The sequence below is a fragment of the Daucus carota genome, chromosome 4 (genome assembly GCF_001625215.2).
Source record: "Daucus carota subsp. sativus chromosome 4, DH1 v3.0, whole genome shotgun sequence".
Taxonomy (NCBI): Eukaryota; Viridiplantae; Streptophyta; class Magnoliopsida; order Apiales; family Apiaceae; genus Daucus; species Daucus carota.
Window position 1 is genome coordinate 50,876,444 of NC_030384.2, and position 11,171 is coordinate 50,887,614.

The 11,171-nt window shown below is 32.3% G+C and overlaps 1 pseudogene; it reads left to right on the forward strand.

Moving 5' to 3' along the window:
- Positions 1 to 799: 799 nt before the first annotated feature.
- On the forward strand, positions 800 to 2,773 carry LOC135152362 (probable E3 ubiquitin-protein ligase XERICO; annotated as a pseudogene).
- Positions 2,774 to 11,171: the final 8,398 nt, after the last annotated feature.

Below are 11,171 nucleotides of genomic sequence, written 5' to 3' on the forward strand. Positions count from 1 at the left end.
ACATGCTTTTTGGAGGATTTTCTCTTCCCTTTCGTGGTATTCAAAGCACTGTTGCTGCATCTCCCTACACTGTGCTTAATCATTCTGATACTGACGCAAAGGCTATGTTTATGCGACCAACATTGGCTCCTGAATCTAATTTCTGGCCTGAATTCTTTCTTCGTGACAACTACGCTTTTCCTCTCTGTAGCCCCTCGTACTACATGACTGATTTGGGACATGAAAACGTACTATGCTTCATCTCGTATGGCCAGCATCCTAGATCAGCTGACATCATGGCTTTCTTCACCTTTTTTAAGATCCCAGGTGATTTTTGGAGTGCTGATCCTGTTCTCCTTGGAAAAGAATCAAATGATCGCTGGAATTTTTGTCATTATGCAACACAAGTGGATTCAGATTCAAAGCATGCGGTAAAGAGTTATTTCAAGTCTGAGTTTATGCACCGCAAACTCTTCAAGATATCGACCGACGAGCTCCTTGTTGATTATGGCAGGCTTATCACTTGTTTTTCTTACTAGCTTATCTTGCTATGCACCATGTTTCCTTGTCTTTTATTTGAACCTGCTTTCTCTACTCTGTATATTGGATATCTTTGATTTCTTGATGGATGCTGGGAATTTGTATTTCTAAATATCTTAATAACATTTCCTTGTCATTTAATTCTACTCGCTTGCTTCTTCTACGTGAATACTTGTTGATTTTTGTTTTAGCCATGACCATCGCCTAATGTGCAATCTGTGAGTATTGTTTCTTTTTGTCCTTTTGAAGTCATGGACCTATATGTATAGCAATTATTTGCCATTTGTGTGTTGGTACATACCTATGTATGTACACATGGATACTGCTGTGCCAGTTAGCAAACCTGTTGAGAGTTTTAATCAAGGTTTCATATGAGTATCCCGTCTTACAAACTCTTGCTGGAATAATATTTTAGTGGTTATGTTAAAACCAATTAAATTGAATCTTTCTCTGTTTTTTTAACTTGAATACTAATATATTTTTTAGTGGTTATTGTTATATTGACCATCAATGGTGTAAATTATGGGTTTTCTGTGCAAACTTAAGTATTATCAGTTTCAAGTGTATGTTGTCTCATAGTAACTAACTCTGCGATGGTCTGAACAATCTGCATATATATGTGGCGTGGCGTGGCGAGAATTTATATTGAGATTAAAAAAGTTACTATGATTATTTAAGTAGAAAATAGCAGTGATATAGATTTAAAAAAGATGACATTGTAATTGGGTCTTTTCTCCTAACAACCAGACAACGCCCTGGTTTCATGAATAATCAGATATGATGAAAAACCATATACATGTACATTCAGCATTGCTTTACAGTAGTAGTTCCAGTGTAAACTGGATAAATTTCCACTAAAATAAAGACGAACATGTTATGAGTTATGTGTTGATTCGTGTAGGTGTAAATACTAGTCTTTTGATAATGCATTTTCGGTACTTTGCTTTGTGGAATTCTTACCCTCAGCATCTGTGATATGTTTATTCGTATTCTTCTAGACAGTTGTTAGTTATTTTTCTTGAAAATATGAATTTACACATTTTATCTGTAAAATGTCTTCTCTGATTCTAAACGAGGGGTCCTTGTAGATTTTTATGTCTAATTTTTTTTACTAGTTGTCATTGGCCTCTGAGTTGCTCAGAATTCTACTTTTTTTTTTTTTTTTGCTAAGCAGAATTCTACTTTGGTAGATATATGATCAGCAACTTTTTCCTGATTTGCATTTGTGGCATTTCTGTCTGTTGCCCTGTTCTTTACCGTATACAAAATATAAATTATTGCCAACATATCTTATACACAATTTTAAATGGGACATGGGTCTTTCATCTTACCCCACTCCAGTTGATGCCCGGGTGCTATGCTTAATTCTGATAAACACAGCCAAATTTGTCTCTACGGTGAAGAAATTAGTGTGCTTTATCCTTAATGCTCAAGGAATAGTCGTTTCTTGGGACAAATATAACAGTATAACACTGAGTTTCCTCCAAATGTGTCTGCAAGCTGTGATAGCTGCTTGGAGAGTTGGAAACCTCCATTGAAGAATTCCGTAGCCAGATTCTTGCAATTACTTATGACCCACTGTGTTATAAGCAGCTTGAGCATGAATGTACCCTTTGCTTGACCGAATTCAAACCAGAGGTAGTAATAAACTACTTATCTTGTGGCCGTGTTTTCCATAAAAATTGCCTAGAGAAGTGGTTAAACTATAGGAATCTACCTGCCCGAATTGCAGGAAGTACATTGTTAGCTTAGAAGATGTGAAAGATACTTGCTCAATGTGATTACATTGTGTATAGCTTAGTGGAGTATTCTGGCATGTTCTTGTACGTATATAGTTCCCCAGCAGTTTAAGTTTGTGAGGCACAAATTTATACTTGTCCATTTAAATGTAAGGTTTAAAATTTGATCTTGATGCTCATGTAACCGAGAAGGCGAGAACCCTTGTTGAGCTTAATGATGATGACAAGTTTGCTACAATTAATTTTCAAATAACAAGTTGCAGAGTGCTTCTAGATAAAATTTATATTTGAGACCCATAGTTAAGATATTTGAGACAGCTAGGTAAGATGTCTCTCTTGAACAGGTATGATGGGATGATTATATACTCAATGAGCCAACGGTCTCTATAAATCTTATATACACCACAACACCGATTTTAGCAAAAGAAAAAAAAAAAAAAAGACGACGACGATTTACAAACTATAACAGACATATCTTCAACACACAAACAATGTGAACTATACTTATAAAGGTGAAGCGAGGGACGTGTAAGTGGCGTCTCTCACATCGCTACGTTCTGATTTTTCTAATTTTCTGAAATTTTTGGATGAAAAATATCAAAAATTAGAACTATCTTTCTTATTTTCATAGGCTCTGTGCTGTTGCACTTGTTGCACTCCCTTAAAACCGGCCTTGTATACAGTGTTCTGAAAATTTGCACCATTCTTCAGTCTCTCCCAAATCTTATACCTGGCATAAAAGAACAGGCAATCAGCACCATAGCAATAATACATAAATGGAGAGAATAATTCAGTAGCAAATTCACCAAAGTCTGAAAGTCGTCCCCCTTCTTTCTTATTAAATGGAGCCGACGTTTGATGGGGCAATTTGTGACAGAGCACGTGAAACTGAAAAAATATTAGAAGCAGCTGGACGGTTTCATAGTATACAATATACATAGTAGCATAATGTGGCTGCTAAGCTGGTGCTGATGTGGAATAAAATTTTCCAACAGAAGTTGCTGTATCGGATTTATAGTAAATAATAGATTCCGGAACAACTTGGACAAAGATGTCCACTTCTCAATCTTAGTACAGAAGACCAATATTCACAAATTTTAAGAATTTTAAATTTTAATTATGCTATCGATTGCAAACTAAAAAATTCACTATTTAGTCTATGTTTGGCTTCACGGTAAACAGAGCAGAGAATACATTGATTATCAGGCAGACTTGTTTAATGAAACATTTAGGAGTAAGGAATAAAAGAAACCAGTGAAAAGATGCATATGGAACTTTAACGTCAAACCTCGCTTTCAATAAGACAATTTCCCCTTCATTCCATCAACAGCAAGGGAATAGAACTCCAAATCAGTGAAGTGTTTGTTATAAAATGGTAATATTGCATGCAGGAGGTATTCTGATGTACTCCGCACAAAGAAGCAGCCTACATAAAAAAAATTGTTGATACAAAGGAGGAAATTTGATCCAGCATTTTTTTAAAATGTATTAAGCAAATACAACTTTTCAAGCAAATGGGGAGCTACAACAAAAATAAAAGCCACTTATTCAAAACAACTGAAAGTCAAACGACATTCAGAAGTAGAAGAATATTTAGCTGGGAATGCCTTTAAGAAAGAAATTGAGTAGGATAAAGGAGATCAAGGAGTCGATAACTAGGATGAATTATGGCTTCTTCAAATTACTAACCACCTTCAACACAATCTTTACAAAACTAACCACCCAAATTTTCAATTCACAAAACTAACCATCCTAATTCATTCACACCTCGGGCGAACATGGTTAGTTGAAAAAAAATTTGTAAACCCTTGGCTCGGGCAAACATGACATAAAAACTGTTATATGTTCGCCCCATCCACGGACGGACATAACACGGGCAGACAACCAAGCTCCACTTTCACATTGTTTTTGAACTTTCCTTTTGCAAAGAAACAGCCAGCTAAACATTAAAACTAGGGTATCTTTTACCGGTCTTATAATATTAAATGAAAATAATATTATATAATATCAAATAATATTATTATCAAAGTACTATTATATATTTTGAGATTATAATATAATAATAATTTATTTTTGAAAAGCAAAAGCAAAATATAAATAATATATTTTTGACATTATAATATTTTGACATTATAATAATATATTTTGATAACATAATATATAATAATATATTTTTATATTATAAATACAATAATATATTTTGGTAATAGAATGTAGAATATAATTTTTAATAGTATATTCTGATATTATATCATAATATCAAAATATATTATTATATCATTATATATTATTATTTTGATATATTATATTATAATATAATATTATTTGATATTATATAATATTATAATATAATATTATAATATAATATTATTATAATATTATCTCGTAAAAGTAAATTACCCTTTAAAAAATCATATCGCTCTTAATTTTTCAGCTTTTTTTTTCGGTTTATACAATTTTTGAAGCTCACAAGACAACTCTCAAAATAATATTATTTGGTATTAATACATCAAATTTACATTATATTGTTATATTATATCACATTATCATATTATATTATATTATAATATTATATTATATTATTATATCATAATATAATATACTATATCAAAATAATAATATAATAATATTATGATATTATAGTATAATATTATATTTTGATAATATAATGTAATATATTAAAAATATAATGATATAATAATATATTTTGATATTATAATATTATAATCATTATATAATAATATATTGTGATATTAATGAACTGATGTCAAATAATACTCCATTCGTCCCTCTTTAGCTGTCACTTTGACTTTTTGCACGTAATTTAAAATGATTAAAAAACATACTTCCATTTATTAATTTTAAGATATAAATTATAAACTTTAATTCAAAAAAAAAAACTTTTAGAAAAATAAAAGAAAGTAGAAAATATCAGTCAACTCTGAAGTAGAACTAAAAGGGAATTTGAGGGAGAACATGAATCTTACAAAACTCAAAACTCCCGATATAATAACTCAGTGTGTTCGCCCAAACCTGGGGCGGACACACTATCATTGCCCAAGTGTGTTCGCCCGGATGTGGGGCGTTTTAAGTTTTTCTTTGCCTTCTGTGTTCGCCTGAGGGGTAAATGATTTAGGGTGGTTAGATTTGTAAAACGATCGCCTGAGGGGTAAATGATTTAGGGTGGTTAGATTTGTAAAACGAAATTTTAGATAGTTAGTTTTGTAAAGAGTGCGTTCAGGGTGGTTATAAATTTGAAGGAGCCGATGAATTATTATACAGTCTTGAAAAAGATGACTCAACTATAACTGCAGAGGGAAAAAACGGCTTTCACTGGCCTCTGTACTACCCAATTACCATCATGCCAAATGTGAAGTACCATTATATCATAATTCAGTACACAAAAAGGAGGAGACAGATATTAGTTTACCATACATCAATTGACTTACATTCAAAAAGAAGCGAAAATATGCAAATACCACAGGATACAGAAGGCAGTATTTACATATTATCTTTCTGTAGAAGGCGATTCAAGGATAAATACATATTCTATTATCACCATTTTCTCCCAGCTATCTTGAACTAAGAAGCTACTAAACCGAAACTTAAAAAAGAAAAAGACGGCTCTCCTGGTATAGCAGTTACCTGAAGGCTGAAATGGAGCAAAGAGTTATAACATTAATCGAGAAGTATTCCATAATCAAACCAGAGAACTGTTTTGAGTTTCTACTACTTCTCTGCAGAGACATGTTTTAGTTCCTTCTCCTATCCCTACACCAAGAAAATTTTATTGTTAACATATAGTTCTTACAACAAAAGTAATTTTAACTGTCGTAATATATAATTACTTAATTCTCCAGCATTTTATAATGTTATGCGTGACCCAAATGATTACACAGAACGCATTGGACATGTAACTTACAACTGCTACCAGATAAAGCATTCGAACTATATGATGCAAATCAATCTTGCTCTTATTCACTAATTTCTTATGATGTGAGATGTTACGGGTTGAGATCAAGGCATCGAGCTACAAGTTACCAGATTCTCTTGAGATTCTTTTGCTCCACTTTCCTATTTCTATTATCTATACAAATAACAGCCAAGTAATCCTACCTATATCTCTTAAGCTAGTCATCTAATTTACTGGTCTCGGTCAATAAGGAGTTTTTACAATGAACAAAAATCCCAAAGGGACTATTTGGGAGCAATCTAAAAGGTTTGGAAGCCCAACATATAAAAGACTCTGGAAATAGTTAATAATTATACTAATTATCTTGTTTGTTTCTCTACGTAAAAATACTTATCCCTAGTATTACGCTATTAGCAGAACCCCAGTCCCCCTCAGACACTCTGCATAATAGTACAAAATTCAAAACGAAATTGAAGTAAAACCTAAAGAACAATTCATACCATTTAATTAATGAGAAATAGGTGGGAAATGACAAGTCGCTCGATTGCAGATGACACAGACAAAAAAAACCCATATATATTGAGAAAGTAAAGGCTTATAGGCCATTGTCTATGAAACTTTGAGTACCTGGAAACCTTCGGTCGTCAAAAAATTTCTTATTGCAAGTGCTTCTGTTGCTTCTTGCTAAGACAAATCCAAGAGATGGTCAAGTGAGACCTTTACAGAACATTACACTTGTGCATAGTGAGCACAATCAAGCTTATTGGAATACTGAAAAATGAGTACATGTTATACTCAAGAAAAAAAGAAGCACCCTGTACAATAATATATTGGAAATTGGAAGAAAGATTTAAGAAACAAAACTCAAGTTCACTTAAGTTTCTTCATCATAAAAACTAAGCTCGACTGTATAGGCCCTGCCTAGACTGAACAAGTCTATACAGCTTTGATTTTGTTAGGCATGCTAAGCGAACATTATGTCACAGCTTAATAGGTCCATAAAAGTAAGGGTCCCATCCAAGTAAGGCACCAATAGAATGAAGAACAAAAACAAATTCTCTATCATGCACCTTTGCTATTACTTAACTCTTTACAACAGCTATTGTCTTTACCCTAGATGAAAATGTAGAAGATATGAGTAGGAACAATTTTATAGACAATGAAGTAAAAAGAACACAGACATGTCAAACAATCTACTTTTAGCTCATAATAACCGAGAATCAAGACTTGCACAGCAGAAAAGGCATTGAAATCAACAATATCAAGATAAATATATACATCGTTTTTAAGTCATTCGACTACAACCCCGTGAAATAAATTCTAGATTAAAGGCTAAAATTTCTAAAGATCGTATCCGTCATTATGGAGTTCCCTATACAGAGCCACATAAAGGCCTGGATAGACGAAATGGGTGATCAAGGTGTCAAGGAAACTCAATTGTCGAAAATTCTCATCGGATACATAACTGTCATCAATTCTGTAAGTTCTTTTTTTGAAATTGGTATTCATCCAAAAACTCTCTGTGAGGTGCCTATAACAGCTTGCAATGAATTTGACTAATAAGCCTCCCTGAATCCACTTTTCCAATGCAGCATCTCCTCCATAATTACGGCGCTGCCGAGAACTACTTTGAGTTGTTGCTGTTGTGAGACTAAAACTCGATATTTTGTTTATCAGTTCATCTTCTTTCTTTTGGTGAAAATTTCGAACTTCCTCTAAAGGAACGTGCCCACGGATCCGCTGCTCCCATGAATCTGTGTACAACTCAGCCTTGGTGCATCTGCTAATAGCTTTGTAAACCATTGCAGCAATCTCAGGAGACCGATTAGAAATCATTGTTGACAACTTGACAAATGATAACAACCTGTGCTCCCAATTTTTGAGGCAGGGATGTCCCCGACAATATGCCAATTCCCCTTTCTTGATAGCTATCCGAAAATCTTCCCATTCAACATCCAAATGATGCCCCTCCAATATATGCTTGTAAATCACAAACATAATCGCCTTGTTACGCTTAGCTGGGCTATCCGTGAGATGACGTTTTTGTTGTGGATGAGTTACTTTGTGAACAATTTTTATTTTAATTTCAGGATCATAATCTTTATGCAGCAAAGAGTTTTTGAAACGGTGCCCAGGAGGTGAAATGACAAGATAGTTCTCAAGCATATTTAAACCAAGATGCTCTTCAGAACCTAATTCTATATAAGCATCTATAACTGCTCGCACTAATTGCCTAGCATAATCACGCACAATCAATATTTCATCACCATTTTTCATAACAAATTTCTTCACCGCAGTCTTCTTACCATCAGCGCCTTTATCTTCAACACAATCTTTTAGAGTTTTATCATATTTGTGAACACTTAAACAGAAATTCGAATCATTGACATCATTAAGCGAATATTCATGCTTTGCGGTGATGATTTGAAAAACAGGAAAGTCGAGTGGTTCTTCTTACCATCAGCGCCTTTATCTTCAACACAATCTTTTAGAGTTTTATCATATTTGTGAACACTTAAACAGAAATTCGAATCATTGACATTATTCATGCTTTGCGGTGATGATTTGAAAAACAGGAAAGTCGAGTGGTTTAATAGTAAAATTACCACCAAATTTATGATTTAAAAAAGGACCTGGCTTCTGGACGGGAAACACTTCATCACCATCGGGGAACGCTTCATCAGCGTCATAAAACTTGTCTTCAGAGATTTGAGAAGAGGAGGAGCTTGACATTGTAAGGTGTTTGCAGATTGTGAGGCGGGACAGCGGTGCAGATGAAGGTTGAGTATTATGACTAGGGTTGAGTGTTTCGTTGCTTTCTGGCTTCTTGCTTCGAATAGGTAGATAAAGATTTATTTTTATTTTTTTTGAAATCGGTAGATAAATATTTTAAATACACTTCAATTTTATATTTTAAAGAATGATTACTAATACAACCTTCAACTTGATAACACTAAACTAACTTGTCTTCAAACTGGCTACATTAATTATCTTGTTGACCGGAAATTTTCTGGAATGATCGAGAAAATAAAGTTCATGAAATAAGTTTGTCAAATTGAATTTTCCTGTTGCTTTTTTTTAATTAATTATTATTTACATCAGTAATCTTATCGTATCGTTTTATCAAATAAATGTAATACTGATTATATATATAACATTTTGCTTTAACTAATATTACTCGACATTGGGTTTAGACATATCGCGGTCATTTTCTTCGACTGTATTTTCTCCAACTGTTATATTTAAGACATTATTTACTCAAATTATGAATTATGATATTCGGACCAACATCTCATATCTTTTATCATCATGAAACAATAAGAAAATGAATAACAACATAAGTAACATAATAATATATATTAATTAAATTATTGAAGTATGTCATAATTAAGAAATAATTCTCGATATTCTAATAGCATTTGATTTGGAAGAATAAATTTTTTTGTAAATTTATTTAGGTTGATAGCAACTGAAATAAAATAATGAAAGAAAATAAAATATAAAACATAATACTCCCTACGATCTTTTATGTTAGTCTCTTTAACTTTTTGCACGTATTTTGAGGTGCCAAACAATGTATATTTATATATTATTTTTCAAAATTTCTATTTTTGAATAAAAATATGTTAAACTTTTATTCAAGGAAAAAAAAATTGAAAAATAATAAGTAAAAGTATATTTTTTTATACACCTCAAATTACGTGCATAAAATCAAAGCGACTAACATAAAAAAATGAAGGGAGTAACTCAAAATCAAATAAAGAGCAAAAGTAGTTTAAATTTAAAAAGAAAAAAACATAAATAAATCGCATGTACCGTGTATTTGGAGTAAATTAGTGCAATCAATCTTAATTTAAGTGATTGAGAGAATTACGTATAATAAATACTCTGATTTAAGCCCTCATTTGATTCATTCAAGGAGTAAAACTGTAAAAATAAATTTCGTAAACTGTACAAAGTAAAAATGTAGTGTCTTTAGCAATATTTAATCGATATATTACATATAAATTTTTCTAAAACTCAAGTTATCTCACGTGTATATCATTGGTCCTGTGACTTTTATATATTATCACGTTAAGTAAAAAAAGTGAAGTGTATTTAGCAATACTCACGATATATATTACATATAAATGTTTCTAAAACTAAGTTATCACGCATGTTATATCATTAGTCTTGTGACTTTTTTTTTGATAAATGAAGCAAAAGTAGTTTAAATTTAAAAAGGAAAAAACATAAATAAATCGCATGTACTGTGTATTTGGAGTAAATTAGTGCAATCAATCTTAATTTAAGTGATTGAGAGAATTACGTATAAGCAATGCTCTGATTTAAGCCCTCATTTGATTCATTCAAGGAGTAAAATTGTAAAAATAAATTTCGTAAACTGCACAAAGTAAAAATGTAGTGTCTTTAGCAATATTTAATCGATATATATATCACATATAAATTTTTCTAAAACTCAAGTTATCACAGATGTATATCATTGGTCCTGTGACTTTTATATATTATTACGAATAATATCTCACTACGGTAAATAAAAAATGAAATGTATTTAGCAATATTCACGATATATATTACATATAAATGTTTCTAAAATTAAGTTATCACGCATGTTATATCATTAGTATTGTGATTTTTTTTTTTTGATAAATGAAGCAACACCTCGTATGAATTTTATACCAGGGAAAAAAATATACAAATAGAGGACTCCTCTAAAACAAATCCTCTAAAAACACACTCAAAGAGGCTCAAGCAACTACTCCAACAGAAATAAAAGAAGAAAAGAGAAAGAAAAGATCCAGAACAAAAAAGAGTAGCACCCTGCACAACCAAAAAAATACCACACTTGCGAAGCCCAAATCAAGCCACAAGCACTCAGCCCAAACGAAAACACCCTGGGCCCAATATTCCACAAAACCCCATCCTGGCCAGAGAAAAAAAATCACAGTTGGATAACAACAGACCCCGGCTCCATAACACCTCCAAAGCACACCAGCCTG